We start from the raw sequence: 10395 nt of genomic DNA on the forward strand, positions 1-10395 counted from the left end.
TCTTCCCAATCTACAGACAGAATGCAGGTCTCCCACATTGTAGGCAGATTCTTAACCATCTGAGCCACCAGGCAAGTGAGGTACAGTTCACAAGGTATATTTATATACATGTATCTGATGCATCTATCCTTCTGAGACAACAGTCCCTTAGGCTTATAAGAACTGAAACTCATTTAGAATATGTGATTTAACCAAGAAATCCCACACCTCACAAACAGAAGAGAAGGATTCAAACTCAAGGTTTCTGACTCCACATTTCTCTATTGTATATTTTTTCTACTTCTTTGCTTCTAGATACAAGACTCTTGATCTATCGGCACAGTCTTATATGTATACAAGAGGTAGGAAAAGGCAAATGAACGCAAAGGGAAAGGTTTTCAAGGTAGTCTTTAGCCTGCATTGCAATTTTGCTTGAACTAGTCCCGCTTCTGCTTTTCTTTGCAGAAACTAAAAGCTAACCATTTTTTTCTTTAGAAACTCAGAGTCCATATGGGAGGGAAATAAATGTTTTTCTTCCTTAAGGAGCTGGCATGTCAACTACCTCGTCCAGCTTATTACTCTCTGACTACTCGCTTCGCATGAGAAGACTTCCCCTCATTTTCTGTCCCTGGGTTGACAGGGAACTGGTGCGTTGAGGCCCAGAGTAAGAGCCTTTGGAAACTCCTTTAGGTGCTCAGAATCTAAATTGCTTACGTTTTACTCAACCTAGTTTGCGCTGTGGCTCCTAGCACGGAGTGTTTGTGGTGAAGTTTCAGTCTTTTGGTTCTTTATAGTACTTGTCTGGTTAAAAAAATTTTTTGTTGCTGTTTCTTTGCTCTTTTCCTTCTTTGCTTATATTTTTATTTTGTTATTGAATTGTATGTTTCATTAGACATCCTTATCTTCCACACCAGGCTTGGCTTTTTTGAAAGGATAAATGCAATTGTTTTCTTTTCTCTAACATTGGGTCAAGTTTCCTGTCCTGCAACTCAGCTACTATCCATTATTAGTGCTATTTTTCATTCTTTACTAAGAATGCCAATTTTATATCCAAGGTGACATATTTATTTAAGGACTGATAGGGAACAAAAAGTAGCTTTTCTTCTCTTTAGTGAAAAAGCTAACATTAACTTTCTTACACCAGTATCACTAGTGCCAAATCATTTCACTTTTATTTTTGTCCTAATTCCCATCTGCTAGAAAAATCTAATTCTCTGTGTGTATTGACTTCCATTATTGATCACCATTGGCTGACATTAAAGTTATGCTTCAATTTAGTCTAAATTTTAGTATGTTTGTGTTCTCATGGTTTGTGGTTTCATTTTTAAACCGACTGGACTAGTATTCTGTTGCTGTTTTGTTCATTGGGGTCACATTGTGTGTTTCTTCCCATAGAAAGCTGTGTGACAGCACTGAAATTTTGTGCTGTGGGCAAGTAGAGTCTTCAGTCCTGTTCTCTCAATGTTTATTTTGTAACTAGCTCCCCATGGAACTGCTAGCCACAGTGCAGCACTCAGTCGTTCTGATCAGTTGAATGCCAGTGTACTCTGAAAGCATTTAAGGCTCTACTGGCTTTGTATTATGAGTTTTTGTGACACAGTCTTTATTTATGCTTTTCCTAATTTCTGAGCCAGAATTTTTTGAGGCATTCTATATTTTGAATGTAATTAAGGGGAAGCTAGTTTGGTTAGCTTCATGACAGGCCTTTCCTTTATTGCTTAGTTGTCTGTTTGCTATTCTGTTCTCATTCGATTACTCTACACTTTTTTTTTTTTTTTTTTGGCCTAGTTTTACTTTTCTTCTTTGCCTTTAATTTCTTGGTGGATTTTTATATCCTCCTCTGGAACTATCTGTATTCCTATCTACTGTTGATTTTAGTAATTACCTCTCTTGCCAGTTGAAGACTACTCCCCCAACCAACTTTAACCACCCCAAAATTCAGGTTTCTATCTACTTTTTCCTAATCATGGGTCTTAACTGTAGCCTAATCCTTAAATAGTTATGCCCCTTGTCTAAACCCTGCCTTCAGCCTTCCCTGTGTCTTGGTGCACCTTAGTGAGAACCATGCAGTTCTCCCGTGCTGCTGGAAAGCACATCACAGACTCAGCCCTCTGGGATCTGCAGACAAAGCGATAGACATACTTTATTACTGAAGGGCGGAGGAGTTGCCTGAAAAAGGTATCACAGCCGTTTAATTTGAATGCTCCCAAAACACACCCACCAAATCAATGGCTTGAGCTGAAACATGATCCCAAACACTGAATGAATTTCAGAAACGCCATTGATTTATTTTTAGAAGCCCTTGAATGAATTTTATTTGTCTTAATGTAGAAACAGAATAAAAACTGCAAACAATCAATACCAAGAAACGCAGCAAGGTGTTATTTTTAATGGGTTTCTGTTTGGAATAAATGCAGAAACACCTTTGCCATTAATATTCTGGCATTAGAAAAAGAGCAAAAGTTTATAAAATGGCATAGGAAAAATAGTTAAATCAGCCATTTAAGAGTATTTTAGGGAGAGTTATTAGTTTAAAATATGACTTAGCAAATGTTATAGGAAAAGGCCCTCAATATTACTCTTTTAAAAAAAACAAAATCTGGCCAATTTTTTTAAAGAAAAATTGTGCATGGCTTACTTTTCACCCGTCTGTTCTGGCGTGTGTCTGATGATAGCAGAACCACTCGGATCTGTGACAGCCAGTGTGCACACTCAGTAGTGTTTTCCACATGCTGTCCTAGTTCAGTACTGTCGCCACTGTAATGATGGACAGCAGTTTTGGCCAATGTGGCATAGTACTCTATTTCAGATTTCCTCCAGGCTGGCCTTTGTCTGATCATTTTCAGAGGCTACTTGTACCCCAGCATGTACTTTCCACTTTTCATAACCAGTTGGAGCCTAGATTGATTGGCTCCAGTGACTTTTTCATCTTTTTTGTGGCTACCATCTTCCTGCCTTAGGTGTGGGATGCCCCAAACCAAGAGCAGCCATCAAGATAGGCGGGGAGTGAGAGACTTCTTTTATTACTTCTGAATAAACTAATCTGTAGCACAGTTTCTCCTCTGTCACTTTCTCTTACCCCGACTACCGTGACCCTGCCTCCCTGAAGTGCACACCAAACTTTAGTGTCTCTCAGTGAGGTCAGCTTCTGGAAGTAGCAATGAAAGGGTCAGCTGGCTGCCATTACATCCAAGAGTCTGAGTTCTGATTTTTGATATCCAGCTCCAATTTGCCATTTTACACTATGACCTTTACCTGGACCACTGATTAATCTTGAATGTGTAATAAGTTAACCAATTGTGAATTTATAGGATTTAGACAAAGTGGCTCTTGAATGTTAGCATCTTGATTATGATGTTTTAAAGACTTCTCAGAATCCCTCTTTTGTTAAGTGAAATTCTGAAAGTCAGGCTTACCTAAGATTGCCATACCTAAGGTGCTTTATACACTGGTCATAGCAACCCTCTTCCAACAACAGAAGAGAAGACTCTACACATGGACATCACCACTGAAATCAGATCGATTATATTCTTTGCAGCCAAAGATGGAGAAGCTCTTTACCATCAACAAAAACAAGACCAGGAGCTGACTGTGGCTCAGATCATGAACTCCTTATTGCCAAATTCAGACATAAATTGAGAAAGTAGGGAAAAGCAGTAGACCATTCAGGTATGACCTAAATCAAATCCCTTATGATTATACAGTGGAAGTGACAAAGAGATTCAAATGATTAGATCTGAGAGAGTGCCTGAAGAACTACAGATGGAGTTTCTTGACATTGTACAGGAGGCAGTGATCAAGGCTATCTCCAAGGAAAAGAAATGCAAAACTGCAGAAAAGAAAAAGAAAGTGAGGTCATGTCTGACTCTTTGCGACCCCATGGACTGTAGCTTAGCTGGCTCCTCCATCCATTCATGGGATTTTCCAGGCAAGAGTACTGGAGTGGGTTGCCAATTTCTTCATGGGATCTTCCCGGCCCAGAAATTGAACCTGGGTCTCCCGCATTGTAGGCAGATGCTATTACATCTGCACTACCAGGGAAGTCCAAGAAGGCAAAATGGTTGTCAAATGAGGCTTTAGAAATAGCTGTGAATAGAAGAGAAGTGAAAGGCAAAAGAGAAAAGGAAAGATATACCCATTTGAATGCAGAATTCCAAAGGACAGCAAAGAGACATAAGAAAGGCTTCCTCAGCAATCAATGCAAAGAAATAGAGAAAAATAATAGAATGGAAAAGACTAGAGATTACTTCAAGAAAATTAGAGATACCAAGGGAACATTTTATGCAAAGATGGGCACAATGAAGGCCAGAAATGGTATGGACCTAACAGAAGCAGAAGATATTAAGAAGAGGTGGCAAGAATACACAGAAGAACTGCACAAAAAAGATCTTCACAATCCAGATAATCGCGATGGTATGATCACTTGCCTAGAAACAGACATCCTGGAATGTGAAGTCAAGTGGGCCTTAGGAAGCATCACTATGAACAAAGCTAGTGGAGATGATGGAACTCCAGCTGAGCTATTTCAAATCCTGAAAGATGATGCCTTGAAGGTGCTGCACTCAATATGCCAGCAAATTTGGAAAACTCAGCAGTGGCCACAGGACTGGAAAAGGTCAGTTTTCATTCCAATCCCAAAGAAAGGCAATGCCAAAGAATATTCAAAGTACCTCACAATTGCACTCACCTCACACACTAGTAAAATAATGCGCAAACTACTCTAAGACAGGCTTCAACGGCACGTGAACTGTGAGCTTCCGATGTTTAAGCAGGATTTAGAAAAGGCCGACGAACCAGAGATCAAATTGCCAACATCATTTGGATCATCAAAAAAGCAAGAGAGTTTCAGATAAATATCTACAACTGCTTTTGACTATGCCAAAGCCTCTGACTATGTCAGTTCAGTTCAGTACTCAGTCGTGTCCGACTCTTTGTGACCCCATGAATTGCAGCACGCCATGCCTCCCTGTTCATCACCAACTCCTGGAGTTCACTGAAACTCAGGTCCATCAAATCGGTGATGCCATCCAGCCATCTCATCCTCTGTCTTCCCCATCTCCACCTGCCCCCAATCCCTCCCAACATCAGAGTCTTTTCCAATGAGTCATCTCTTCGCATGAGGTGGCCAAAATACTGGAGTTTCAGCTTTAGCATCAGTCCTTCCAAAGAACATCCAGGACTGATCTCCTTTAGAATGGACTGGTTGGATCTCCTTACAGTCCAAAGGATTCTCAAAAGTCTTCTCCAACACCACAGTTCAAAAGCATCAATTCTTCGGTGCTCAGCCTTCTTCACAGTCGAACTCTTACATTCATACCTGACCACTGGAAAAACCATAGCCTTTACTAGACGGAACTTTGTTGGCAAAGTAATGTCTCTGCTTTTGCATATGCTATGTAAGTTGGTCATAACTTTCCTTCCAAGGAGTAAGCATCTTTTAATTTCATGGCTGCAGTCACCATCTGTGGACCACAACTAATTCTGGAAAATTCAAGAGATGGGTATACGAGATCTCCTGACCTGCCTCCTGAGAAACCTGTATTCAGGTCAGAAATCAACAGTTAGACCTGGACATGGAACAACAGACTGGCTTCAGTTCGGGAAAGGTGTACGTCAAGGCTGTCTATTGTCACCCTGTTTATTTAACTTACATGTAGATTACATCTTGAGAAATGCTGTGCTGGATGAAAAACAAGCTGGCATCAAGATTGCTGGGAGAAATATCAATAATCTCAGATATGCAGATGACACCACCCTTATGGCAGAAAGTAGAGAAGAACTAAAGAGTCTCTTGATGAAAGTGAAAGAGGAGAGTGATTCAGTTCAGTTCAGTCGCTCACTTGTGTCCTACTCTTTGCGACCCCATGAATTTCAGCACGCCAGGCCTCCCTGTCTATTACCAACTCCCAGAGTTCACGCAAACTCATGTCCATCGAGTTGGTGATGCCATCCAGCCCCCAATCCCTCCCAGCATCAGAGTCTTTTTCAGTGAGTCATCTCTTCGCATGAGGTGGCCAAAGTACTGGAGTTTCAGCTTTAACATCAGTCCTTCCAAAGAACCCCCAGGATTGATCTCCTTTAGGATAGACTGGTTGGATCTCCTTGCAGTCTAAGCGACTCTCAAGAGTCTTCTCCAACAGCACAGTTTGAAAGCATCAATTCTTCGGCACTCAGCTTTCTTCACAGTCCAACTCTCACATCCATACATGACCACAGGAAAAACCATAGCCTTGACTAGACGGACATTTGTTGGCAAAGTAATATCTCTGTTTTTCAATATGCTCTCTAGGTTGGTCATAACTTTCATTCCAAGGAGTAAGCATCTTTTAATTTCATGGCTGCAATCACCATCTGTAGTGATTTTGGAGCCCCAAAAAATAAAGTCTGACACTGTTTCCACTGATCTTAGTTTTCTGAATGTTGAGGTTTAAGCCAACTTTTTTACTCTCCTCTTTCCCTTTCATCAAGAGTCTTTTTAGTTCCTCTTCACTTTCTGCCATAAGGGTGGTATCATCTGCATATCTGAGGTTATTGATATTTCTCCCGGCAATCTTGATTCTAGCTTGTGTTTCTTCCAGCCCAGCATTTCTCATGATGTTCTCTGGAGAGTGATTAAGTTGGCTTAAATCTCAACATTAAGAAAACTAAGGTCATGACATCTGGCCCCATCACTTCACAGCAAATAGATGGGGAAACAGTGGAAACAATGGCTGACTTTATTTTGGGGGGCTCCAAAATTAGTGCAGATGGTGACTGTGGCCATGAAATTAAAAGACGCTTACTCCTTGAAAGGAAAGTTATGACCAACCTAGGCAACATATTAGAAAGCAGAGGTATTACTTCACCAACAAAGGTCCATCTAGTCAAGGCTGTGGTTTTTCCAGTGGTCATGTATGGATGTGAGAGTTGGACTATAAAGAAAGCTGAGTGCCGAAGAGTGATGCTTTTGAACTGTGGTTTTTGAGTAGACTCTTAAGAGTCCCTTGGACTGGAAGGAGATCCAGCCAGTCCATTCTAAAGGAGATCAGTCCTGGGTGTTCATTGGAAGGACTGATGCTAAAGCTGAAACTCCATTAATTTGGCCACCTGATGTGAAGAACTGACTCATTTGAAAAGACCCTGATGCTGAGAAAGATTGAAGACAGAAGAGAAGGGGACGGCAGAGGATGAGGTTGTTGAATGACAGCACCGACTCAATGGACATTAGTTTGAGTAAACTCCAGGAGTTGGTGATGGACAGGGAGGCCTGGCGTGCTACAGTCCATGGGTTCACAAAGAGTCAGACATGACTGAGTGACTGAACTGAATTGTGAATGAATGACAATAGCAAGACAAATATAAAGAGGAATAAATTGTGGGTATTCATTTTAGAATAATGTGCTTGAGATATAAGAAACTCTCAAGGGTGATAATGCTGGGTCATCCTGTCACAACTGTGTATATTTTTGTATTTTCTATTTGTTGATAACCTGTTGTGTTTAAGGTCCTATATCACATGTGGAACATTCTGTCCTTTTGTACATAGCATCTAGAGATCTTTCAGTACAAAAATAAATGTGATTATGTCACTTCTAAGCTTCAAATACTCTGTCTGAAATTTACCTTGTTACTTAATGAAGGCATTTTTTTGTCCTTTCCTTTTAACCTATTGTTGTTATAGGCAGCATATTGGTAGAATATTGCATTTTTGTTTCACGTCCAGTGTAATGATTTTGCCTTTTTAAGTAGAGTGGTCGTTTTCTTTTAATGCAGTTGTTAATCTAGTGGGATTTGAATCTCACATCTTGTTATTTATTTTCTGTTTTCCTCATCTATTCTTTGGTATTATTTTACTCTTGAATTGACTATTTTAATGACTTTATCTTTCTGTGGGTTGGTTTGTTACTACGTTTTATTTGTGGTTGCATTAGGGTTTACAGGATACATTTTTAAATTCCTTCAGATGATATGATATCAGTCAACGTGTGTTATGAAGCCTCACTATAACATACTCCCATTGGGGGCTTTGTGCATTTGTTATTGCACATCTTACCTTGGTGCCGGGGTCCAGCCCCGGTGGATCCAGGGAATTCGAAGGGTGGACGGCGTCGGCAAGGAAAACTTATTTCTTTAGAGATATAAGATTAGATTAGGAAGAAAACAGATTAGGAAGAAAACCTCGAGACAAGAGGTTTGCACCGTCTACGTAGGGCCACCGGCATCTGTTTGGGAATTCAGCCGGAAAAAGAAAAGGATGACATGGGGAAGCCCAGCATCGGTGCAAGACTCCAAAAACTTTATTTTTCAAAATCAGCTTATATACCCCAAGTTGTACATAAAGAAATAGAGTTATGCAGGGGCAGCAGTCCTGACCCTCATTGAGACAAACAAGACTTTCTTTTTGCATACCCTCCCGTATACAAAAGATCCCAGGTGGTTTACATTATCTTCTGGCCAAGAGGCTTGTTAACACTTTTATGGCTCTCTTCCTGGATAATTGTCCAGAAAACTCCTTTTCCCTACAAGTGTTTCCTCTTTACTCTGCATCACCCTCAAAGTACAAAAAAGTTACATTCCTATAGAATAAAGGCGCAGTGGGTTATAACAAAGAAGGTACTTAACTCAAAGATCTAGTGTTGCTAATACCAGGTCTACTACCTGTTTTTCTATACACCAACTATACCTAAAAATAAAAGATACGAGAATTTGGCAGTAAGTATTGGCTCAACAAATGAAACCTTTAATCGGTCCTATTCTAATGATTTTGACTCCTCGGAAGCCTCGACATTCCTAGGATGTTTTATGCTTCCTGTGCCCCCTACAGTCGGGAGGCCTCAAACAATCACATGCGCAGCTACACGAGTCCTGCAGGCAGGCTAGAAAGCCATCAGAGGGGTTTTTGGATTGAAACACTCATATTTCAGGAGTGCCCAGGAGATTAATTATCTAAAAGCTCTAATTTTTTCCAGAAAAAGGTGGTGGGGGGACAGTCCCCTGTTAATGACAGAAGAGTAGGTAGAAAGCATAACATAGTAAAGCAGGCAGATTCTGGTCTTGGGGGGTGGATGCTCAGGAATTTCCAGGGGGAATCCCTGAAGCCGAACACGTCCTTGCGTTTTGTCAGGCTTCCTTCCGCATGACCTTGTCATGGGTGGGATTCCTCACGCTGGCTCCCGACACCTTGGGTTATGTTTAAAACTCTTAACATGTTGTGACTTTTACTTTCAACAAAGCGGTTGTCTTTTTTATCTGCATACTCCAGTATTATTCTCTCTCTTGTGTAAATGTTGACTTCCATCTGGAATCATCTTTCTTCCACATGAAAAACTGCCATAACATTTATTCCAGCGCTAATTAATTCTTTCAGTTTTTCTATGTATGTAGAAGTCTTTTCTACCTCATTTTGAAGTATTTCCATCGGTATGAAATTCCAAGTTGATTATTTTTCCTTTCATAGTTTTAAACATGTTACCACACTGTCTTCTTGTTTGAATTATTGGGGCAGGAAATTTGCCATCACTCATAACTGTGATTCTCTGTACATATTTCTCTTTTTCTCTGGTTGTTTTGAAGATTTCTCCTTCGCTTGATTAATTTGATTGTGATGTAGTTTCGGTATATCGTTTTCTTCATGTTTTTGTCCTTGGGTTTCACTGAATTGGATCTGTGGATACTGGGTTTGTCGTTCCCTTTAAAGTTGACATTTTTTTAGCCATTGTGTTTGTCAGATATCTTTTCTGTATCTCCTCTCTTCTATTTCTGAAACTTAAGTTGCATATATATTATATTATTACATACATGTCAGGCTTCTCAAAGTTGTTCCACAGCTCATTGATGCCCTTTTAATTTTCTTCCCTCTTTCTTCATTTTGGACATGTATTTCAGTTCACTAATCTTTTCTTTTATGCTATTTGATGTTTTTCCTTTTCAGTCAGCTCAGATAGCAAAGCTTTCTATTGTCGAAATTCAGTGCTAGTTTTAAAAAAACATCTTTCGTGTCTCTGCTTAAAATCCGTAATCTTTTCTCAGCCTTGTTAAGCATATGAATTATGGTAACTTTAAACGTTCCTGTCTCATTCAGTATCCCATGAATTGTGAGTTTTTCCGTTTTGCCTCCTGTGAGCAGGTACTATCTCCATCTTTATCCGAGAGCTGGGTGCGGTTCCCTCCAGTGCTTCTGACTGATTCTTTCCTCGGTCTTCAGTAGTTTCTCACATGATGTGTCTACTACAGTTAAAGACATAAGTGGAACCCCCTGAGAATGCTGGAGCTTTCTGTCTGCGCTACCGTTTCCTGTCTGGTACTCTGTCCTGAGAACTCAGCTGCGTTGGCATCCCCGGCTCTTACCTCTGTCTCGGTCGTGACGCCTCCTGGCTCCCCCTGGGCTCCTTTTCAGACAGCGGGCTGGAGCGGTCACGGGATGCACCTCTTTGCCCT

At 40.5% G+C, this 10395-nt stretch overlaps 1 protein-coding gene and 1 pseudogene across 1 annotated transcript in view; one reads left to right on the forward strand and one right to left on the reverse strand.

The window, feature by feature from the left end:
- DIAPH3 (diaphanous related formin 3) overlaps nucleotides 1-10395 on the forward strand; it is a 566408-nt gene that overhangs the window by 287528 nt on the left and 268485 nt on the right. The window lies entirely within an intron of this gene.
- On the reverse strand, nucleotides 2614-2926 carry LOC120883159 (annotated as a pseudogene).

This window comes from Oryx dammah, unplaced genomic scaffold, assembly GCF_014754425.2.
Source record: "Oryx dammah isolate SB20612 unplaced genomic scaffold, SCBI_Odam_1.1 HiC_scaffold_24, whole genome shotgun sequence".
NCBI classification, from domain to species: domain Eukaryota; kingdom Metazoa; phylum Chordata; class Mammalia; order Artiodactyla; family Bovidae; genus Oryx; species Oryx dammah.